This window comes from Drosophila santomea, chromosome 2R (genome assembly GCF_016746245.2).
Source record: "Drosophila santomea strain STO CAGO 1482 chromosome 2R, Prin_Dsan_1.1, whole genome shotgun sequence".
Lineage (NCBI taxonomy): Eukaryota > Metazoa > Arthropoda > Insecta > Diptera > Drosophilidae > Drosophila > Drosophila santomea.
Genome location: NC_053017.2, coordinates 1,395,348 through 1,404,032, shown reverse-complemented (window position 1 = coordinate 1,404,032; position 8,685 = coordinate 1,395,348). Strand labels below are relative to the sequence as shown.

Genomic DNA, 8,685 nt, shown 5'->3' with positions numbered 1-8,685 from the left:
CATTTAGAGTCTACATCTGACTTAACGACCGAAAAGTTTCTTGCCGCTTTCGCTCGTTTTGTATCCAGAAGAGGGTGTCCACGTCAAGTCCAGTCAGACAATGGCAAAACCTTTGTTGGCGCTGCCACCCTGCTTTCCCGCGATTTCTTTCAAGCCGTAAAAGAGTCGGTGACGGATGCCTATAGTCATCAAGAGATGCAATGGCAATTTATTCCTCCGGGGGCACACCATATGGGAGGCCTTTGGGAAGAGGCGTAAAAAGTTTTAAGACGCTATTTTACAAATGCACTGCCACACGAAAATACACGTTCGAAGAGCTCTCCACGCTCTTGGCAAAAATAGAAGCGTGCCTTAACTCCAGGCCGCTCTCTCCTATGTCTGAGGATCATCTGTCATCTACGCATCGATGACATGGTCGTCATCAAAGACGACAACTTACCCTCTAATAAGTGGAATACTCGTGAGCGAGGCAATTGGCGCAGTATTTGTTAATGAGGACTGCTCGCAGACGCTTTTCAGCGCTGAGCTTTAGGAACCTCGCGCACTTCCGAAGAAGATGGATACCGCGGCAGACTCGGCAACGGTAGAATTGAATACCTCGGGTACGTCTGCTCTCCAAGGCACGAGCACTGCGTGTGTTTTGTTGACGAGGGGCCATGCTGCGGGTAGTTGATGTGCGAAAGGAGATCGAAATCGAAATGAAAACGAATGGATCATTAGTGCTAGTGAACTACAATTAAGGACGAGAAACGCACCTATTTATTGTGAAGATTCGGAAGACTCTGTCGGCAAAAGCACCACTTTTGCTACTGGACGTTTAGCAACTCCACGTGCAGTACGGATATTTACTACACGAACGTTGCCGTCGTCTCCTGGAAAGACAGACTCAATTCTGCCGAGCCTCAACTTATTAGAGGGTAAGTTGTCGTCTTTGATGACGACCATGTCATCGATGCGAAGATTTTTGGTTGGGGCCTGCCATTTAGTGCGCTTATGGAGTTCTTTGAAGTACTCTTCTTTCCATCGCACACGGAACTGCTGATGGGAAGTCTTCAAATGCTGCCACCGATTTAGAATGGATTTCGTTTTTGCCTTTACTTCGGGTTCCACCGTGGAAATAAGGGATCCCCCGACAAGGAAATGACCTGGCGTCAGGGCCAGCAAATCTGTCGGATCCTCAGACATAGGAGAGAGTGGCCTGGAGTTAAGGCACGCTTCTATTTTTGCCAAGAGCGTGGAGAGCTCTTCGAACGTGTATTTTCGTGTGGCAGTGCATTTGTAAAATAGCGTCTTAAAACTCCTTAAGGCCTCCCATATGGTGTGCCCCCGGAGGAATAAATTGCCATTGCATCTCTTGATGACTAAGGCATCCGTCACCGACTCTTTTACGGCTTGAAGGAAATCGCGGAAAAGCAGGGTGGCAGCGCCAACAAAGGTTTTGCCATTGTCTGACTGGACTTGACGTGGACACCCTCTTCTGGATACAAAACGAGCGAAAGCGGCAAGAAACTTTTCGGTCGTAAAGTCAGATGTAGGCTCTAAATGGATGGCCTTATTGGAGAAACAAACAAAAACTAACACATACCCCTTTGTGATAAGACGTGCTCTTCCCGTATAGTTATTTATATCGAACGGACCGGCGTAATCCATGCCAGTATACGTGAATGGTCGGGAGAACGATGCTCTTTCTCTGGGCAGGACACCCATCAGTTGGCTTTGCAACCGCTTTTTGTGGATCATACATACCTTGCACGAATTAACTACTGCTTTCATCAGGTTCTTAATTCTCGGAATCCAGTATTTTGACCGGAAGAGGCGCACCATTAGCTGGTTACCACCATGGAGAGGTTTGCGATGTGTGAAATTCGCAAGGAGGCGAGAAAGCAGGCAGTTATACGGAAGAATCACTCGATGCCTTTCATTGTATTGAAGGCTTTCGGAAGCCGCCACACGACGGCACGCCCTGATCAGTCCTTGCGGATCTAGAAAAGGGTTCATGCTTAGGATGGAACTGGAACTTGGCACTGTGCGCTTTTCACTTAGGCAGTGATATTCCACAGGTAATTCTCTGCGCTAAGTGTTCGAAATTAGGAACCGCTCGGCGGCGGCGATATTAGTGGCCAGCAGGTGCACATCAGATGGAGATGTCCGCTTCCTGCATCGCTGTATGAAGCGATGAACATAAGCGAGGACCCGTAGTGCTTTCTCAAGCTTGGAAAAACATTCCAAACACTCTTCAGAATAAGCTTTTGCGAGATGGACTTTCAGAGCACGCTTCTCCAGATCGGTCACCGGAGCGTTGTCGACCTGAGTTGGCCATTGGCTGCCTGGATTTTGCAACCAAGTCGGTCTGTGCCACCATAACTGGCTATTGGCTAGATCTTGGAGGGAAACTCCTCTACTTGCCAGGTCTGCTGGATTATGCTCAGATTGAACATGAGATCAATTTTCTGTTTTTGGGGCCTGGGCGATTTTCGTCACCCTATTGGCTACAAATGTGGTCCACTGGCACCCTGGCTTGCTTAACCATGGAAGCACTATTGTGGAGTCCGTCCAGCAGTAAAGTTCGGAATTGATCGTAGGCATCTGTGGAATGATGGCTGCAGCCATTTCGGACGGCAATAACGCTCCGCACAGCTCCAGTCTTGGGAGCGAAACCGTTTTGACTGGTGCTACCCGGGTCTTCGCGTTTAGTGGTAGTTGCACCATAATGGTGCTGCCCACTTCTACGCGGACATATATTGCCGCCCCATAAGCCTTTTGCGATGCATCGCAAAAGCCATGATGCTCGACCTTGAAATCAGGATGAAACGAGAGCCAGCGTGGAATGCGTATCTGCTCTAAAACCGAATAACTTTGCAGAAAATTTAGCCATCGCTGAAAAAACTCATTTGGAATGTCTTCGTCCCACCCAAGCAACTGTAGCCAATCTCCTGCATGAAAATTTTAGCTCGAACGATAAACGGCGCTAACCAGCCTGCAGGGTCGAACAATTTGGCAATTTGGGACAGGACTTGGCGTTTTGTGAAGGAACGAACGAAGAAGAATTCGTCGGAAGTTGCCTTCCAGCGAATACCGAGGGTTTTGGCAGTGCTTTTTGCATCGATCTCGAAAAAATCAGTATTTAAGAGATGGTCGCTCTGAATGGCCGATAAAACTTCCTTTGGTTGGAGGTCCATTTCCTCAATGGAAATCAGGCGGAATTCAGAGCGTCATGAGCTGAGCTGCATCCGTGGAGTCCGCTATGGCTAGAACATCATCCACATACACGAAATTTCGAATGATAATGCTAGCTTTTGGATGGCTGAGTTCTACGTCAGCTGCTAGCTGCTGCAGTACTCGGATGGCTAGGAAAGGCGCGCAATCGACTCCAAAGGTTACTGTTTTCAATTCGAAATCTCTTATTTTCCCTCTATTGTTTCGGAAAAGTATTCGTTAAAATGGAGTGGGCTTCGGATCTACCGATACATTTTTTCGATATCGGCGCTAAACACGTATCGGAAATAGCGCCACTTCAGAATTTGAATGGTCAAGTCGGACTGTAAGACAGGGCCGACATGAAGGATATCGTTTAAATTGGTAACATTCGATGAAGGGATGGAGGCATTGAATACTACACGGAGTTTAGTAGTTACGCTCTCCGGTTTTAAGACGGCGTGATGTGGCACACTCGTCTCTCGTGGTCGTTTGAAGGAAATTCTTCTCGCACATGGAATCGGATTCCTTTACCAACTTTATTGGTATATTCTACACCTCCCAAAATTTTGTGAGTAGTTCATCCAGTGAATTATCGTACGCGTGGGAGATCTGCGTCGAAAAGGAGGAAATTCAGCTTTGTGCTGAGGCTGACACTGGCCCGGTTAATACCCAGCCGAAAATGGTCTCTTGCCCCAAGAGAAAGCCACAGATGTTGGTTTTTGCTCCACTCAGAAGCACCGAAGGCAGAATGTCGGCTCCGATAAGGACATCTATTTGTGCGCTCTCATAAAGAAGATCCCGAAGGAAATTTTGCGGAACTGGGTAGGAAGGCAGATTTCCGGCTAGTTGAGGGAGGACATAGGCCGTCGTCTCCAACTGCAACGCGGGCCTAGTCGGAGATCGGATGGTGAAACTGCAGAGCTCCTTGGACTGAGCTGCTACTGTTTGGTTTAAGCCTGAGACTTGGGCTTGAACCACCTGGAATGGCAATCTAATTAGATTGAACAGTCGCTCGGTTATGAATGTTGCCTCTGATCCGGAGTCGATCAGGGCACGTGCCTTAAATTTAGTGCCCAGATGGGAAATATTGATCACGGCAGTGCCAAGAAGGATAGCTCTTGAGCCCGTGGCGAAATAATTATGAACACCGGCTTGCTCATTAGGAACGAAATTGGCTTGATTAGCAGAAATTGGCCTAGCAAGATTCGAAGGAATTGAATTGCTTAAAAAGTGGTTGTATCGGTGCAACAACGTGTGATGCCGACTACGGCAGGTAAAACAATTGTGCGTGCTTTTGCACTCACGGAGCTGATGTCCCTTTGCAAAGCAGTTTAAGCATAACTGCTTCCGTTTAATGTAGGCTGACCGGTAGTCAACCGACATTTGGAGAAAACGCGGACATACACGGACAGGATGGTTTTCCTTGTTGCACAAGTCGCAACATTTAGTTTTTGGAGCCACTTTCGTCTCGTAGAAGGCCCACTTGAATTCATTGCTTTGGAGTGTGACTGACTTGGTACGGGCGGTCTCACATCATCGATGGCCTCTAGGGTTCGATGGCGTTCTGTGAGGAAGGTGTTCAGCTTTACCCATTAGGAGAGAGTTATCTTCGGGAGCTTGGATGAACACAGATATACCAGCAGGCAGTCCCAGTTCTCAATGTTGATGCCTGACATTTCTAAGGCAGTCAAGCAACCTTGAACAGTACTTTGCAGTACCTTCAAGGCCGCCCCAGATTCCTGTGGTATCGACTGCACATTAAAAGGATTTTCAATTGACTGTTTACCAACAATAGTTTATTTTCGAAACGCTCTGTTATGTTCTCCGACGCAGAGCGAAAACCCTCGTTGGTGAGAGGCGAAATCGAAACGATGGCATGCGCGTCGCCACTTGTTTTGGCATTTAAATGGATTAACTTTTCCACCGCAGTCAGCTGTGGATTATTTATATAAATAGCAGTGAAAAGATCCCGGAAAGTCGGCCAGCGAAGATAATCGCCTGCGAAAACTTCTGTATCGCATGCAGGCCTGGGGCGCAGCGTTCGCGGCTGGGATGGACTGAGACGCGCCCTGTTCGATTTTATCAACGAGCTGGCCAACACCTTGTCCCATAGGATTCAGACTTGGTCGCGACGGACGCTAAGCATAGTGACGGTTGGAGCAGCAGATTCTGGAGTGTTGATCTGAGCCTCAAATTTGATTGTGCGGTCAGAAACCGAAATAAATTTGGCTAGCGCTAGATCGGAAGCAGCCATATTTTTAGCTATGCGCTGTACTGTGGCTTTGGATGGAGTAGCACAGTCGTCGGAAATCTGCGCAGGCGAAATGCTTGAAATTCTTGGACTCTTCGGCCCTTGTGGTGAAAAAATAGACCTGGGTTTGTCAGCGGACAATTTCTTTTTATAGTCCCGATGGGCATAATCGAAGAAAGGCGAAATGGAAAGGAAGCGGTTTTGGAGACTGCACTTAAGTTTAAGATTGCTGCCGTGAACGGTAGAAAGCAGCGGAAAAAGACCGTATAGGATGTAACGGGTGTGAAAGTGGTGTAAAATTTACGAAGTGGAAACGCCGTAGCTTAGACAAATTGGACAGCTGACTTGGAGTGACCAGCGAAAAGATTTTCAGACAAAAGATTTTGGTGTGACGTAAAGAAATGGTAATATCACTTTTCACTCATGGCTAAACTTAAAATAAAATAAATTTAAAACAAAACAAAAATAAACTTTAAACAAAAAAACAATGAACAAAATAATATGCAATCGTTTCTCAATCTCATTTTGTCTTTTTTTCTGACTTTTCTTCACCCTCTGCTCGACCACCCCGCGATCGGGGTTAGGGACAGATTAAAAATTTTTTTATTATCCTTCTAGCCCCTTCTCCACTCACTCTTGGTCCCGGTGCACACGTAGAAAACGCTGCGCTTCAAAATGAAGCCGCAAGCTTAATCTGAATTCGCTTATCTTTTGTTCCAATCCTGGCTTTTGCTGAATTTTGGCGAAATAGGTCTCTTCTATTTTTGCCCAATAAAAGAATATCCTGGGAATTAGATTCTGGCCCCCCGGGATACTATAACTCTCAGACTTACCTATGCTACCTCCTGCCACTCCGCTCAGAAAAAAACAACCTTCTCCGTTGCCTTCGATGATTATATGAAGTGAAATAACTTTATCATTCCTGCGACACTTTATAAAACACTTGATACTTGATACTGGTACAAGCTTACAGTTGATCGGCCAAAACGGAAAAGACCGTTTCCGGCTTGGCTGTAACCTAGGTCTAGGGAAAGAGGTGAAAAGCGCGTACTACAAGTCAGTATCGAGAGAATGACACTTAATTATTAGGTGTTGTCCTTTGTAAGTCCTAAGTAAGTCGTAAGTCCTTTGAGGAGTGGGATACAGTTTTATCCATGTTGGCGAAGAATTCGTTTGGCAGTGAATTGGTACTCGATACAACATCTCAGCTGCAAATTTTTTTTCGTCTTTTTTTTATGTACGAAGTCCAAGTAGCACAGATGGCAATAGTTGAGGCCACGGCGTGCCATTGCTGCACTTCAAGGACGATTTGAAAAGCGGTGGCATTGGAGACAAAATCTACAAAATTTGAGGACATCGAAAGCCAGACAAATTTCTATTAGATTTGACGGGCAATTGCTCGCCCACTGGGATGAGATAGATTGTGGATATATGAATAAGCCTGTTTGCGAAGTGATTGCGGTACAAAAGGACGGAGATTTGGTGTGGATACGTCACAGTATATCGAAAATTCTCCACCGAAACAAACTTTCTTGAGCTTTAGGGAAGTAGTTCCTTGCAAGATGCGTGCCAATTCAGCATCCGAGGCGTGCTTCTCCTCGAGCTGCGCCGCGGTGGGCATCGTGTTAGTGCATTTTTCCAGTTCCTTTTATGTGAAGGCCGCTGTTGGAATGCGTATACAAATGGCTTGTGATTAGTCTTGATCACAAAAATGCGTGCATCGACGAGGTGTCTAACTCGTATATGGCAAGAAGCTCCCGGTCGTACGTGGAGTAATTTCTCTTAGTGTTGCTGAGCTTCTTGGAGAAATATCCTAGAGGTTGCCAGTCATGACTAGTGCGTTGTTCCAGAACTGCTCCGATTGCGAGGTCCGATGCGTCACAAGCCAGTTGCAGTTCAGGTTTCGATGCAGGAAAGGATAAGAGAGCTGCGTCTGCTATTCTCTGCTTGCAATTCTCAAAGGCTGATATGAGTTCTGTAGTCCTGAGGATGTCGTTTGTCGTTCTTCTTTACATTCCTTAGCAGCTCGGACAGCGGTGCCTGAGTGTGCGAAGACCGGGGTAGGCATCTGCGATAGTAGTTTATAACGCCCAAGAAGCAGCCTAGTTGGCTGATAGTTTCAGTACAAGCATAATTGAAAATGGCTAAAGCTGATAAAATTAACTACCTTTTGCGCTTATTGACATTTGCTGAGATTGATGCTTAGCTCGTCTTTACGCCTTTACCAAATCAAGCGTTGAGAAGACTTTCCCACCATGCAGCTGTTCGGTCGTGAATGTCTGCAATCGGATAGCGATCTGTTATCGTAATCGAGTTGAGCTTTCGGTAATCGCCGCATGCTCCCCAGCTACCGTCTTTTTTGTTGACCATGTGGAGTGGGCTGGACCAAGGACTTTTGCAGGGACGACATATGCCTTGCTCGATCAGAAAGTTCATTTCCTTTGCAGTGGCAAGTTTATCTCCAGATAAGCGTCGTTGTCGGTCAGAAAAGGGTGTCCCATATGTTTCGATGTGGTGTTGTACATCATGTTTCTTTGTATACTTCGATGATGGACTTCCACAAACTCTTGCAGAAGCTCTCGAAATGTAGAAATATCCTGCACAGTGGATTTGATTCGCCTGGCACGCTAGGCACGTGGTTGTTGACTGTTCTGTGATCGAGTCAATTATAGGTGTGTGTACGTCAATGATGATTGGCCAGGTAAAATTGCGTCTGAGATCCAAGTCCAGTTTAGTTATATATCTGATGTTGGAGGTACGATCGGTGACGTGCAAACGCTGCTCTCTTGGAACAGCTGACTATACTGATGGATCGCTGCTGCTGTCCTGGCTGCCGCTGACCAGTGCGACAGACGGCAGCTCCTCTAGCTTAACGACGTTAAGCGTGCGCAGGCTGGTCGGCATTTATTTGCGTCGTGGTAGAATCAAAGATTTTCCCGTGCTTGTGATGTCTGTTAACAGGAATTGTCCGCTGGTCCGGCGCCACGAGATGAACTCCGTGATCGGTTGCGGGATTGGATGCGCTTGTCATCCTTTTTCAATGCCGTGACATCTTGCATGAGCGAACGTAAGTTGTCGGAAAGTTCTTTCAAAGGATCTGCAGGGGAAACTGCGCAGATAGCTGGATGTGCAGGAGGAAAAAATCGTCTTCTAGCTTCCAAGCGAACGGTCGTTTTTTTTTTTCCGCGCTCCGAATTTATTTTTGTTTTTCCCAAATCCGGCGGTGGATTTTAATA

At 46.6% G+C, this 8,685-nt stretch overlaps 1 pseudogene; it reads right to left on the bottom strand.

The window, feature by feature from the left end:
• Positions 1-1,204: 1,204 nt before the first annotated feature.
• Positions 1,205-7,070, bottom strand: LOC122756418 (annotated as a pseudogene).
• Positions 7,071-8,685: the final 1,615 nt, after the last annotated feature.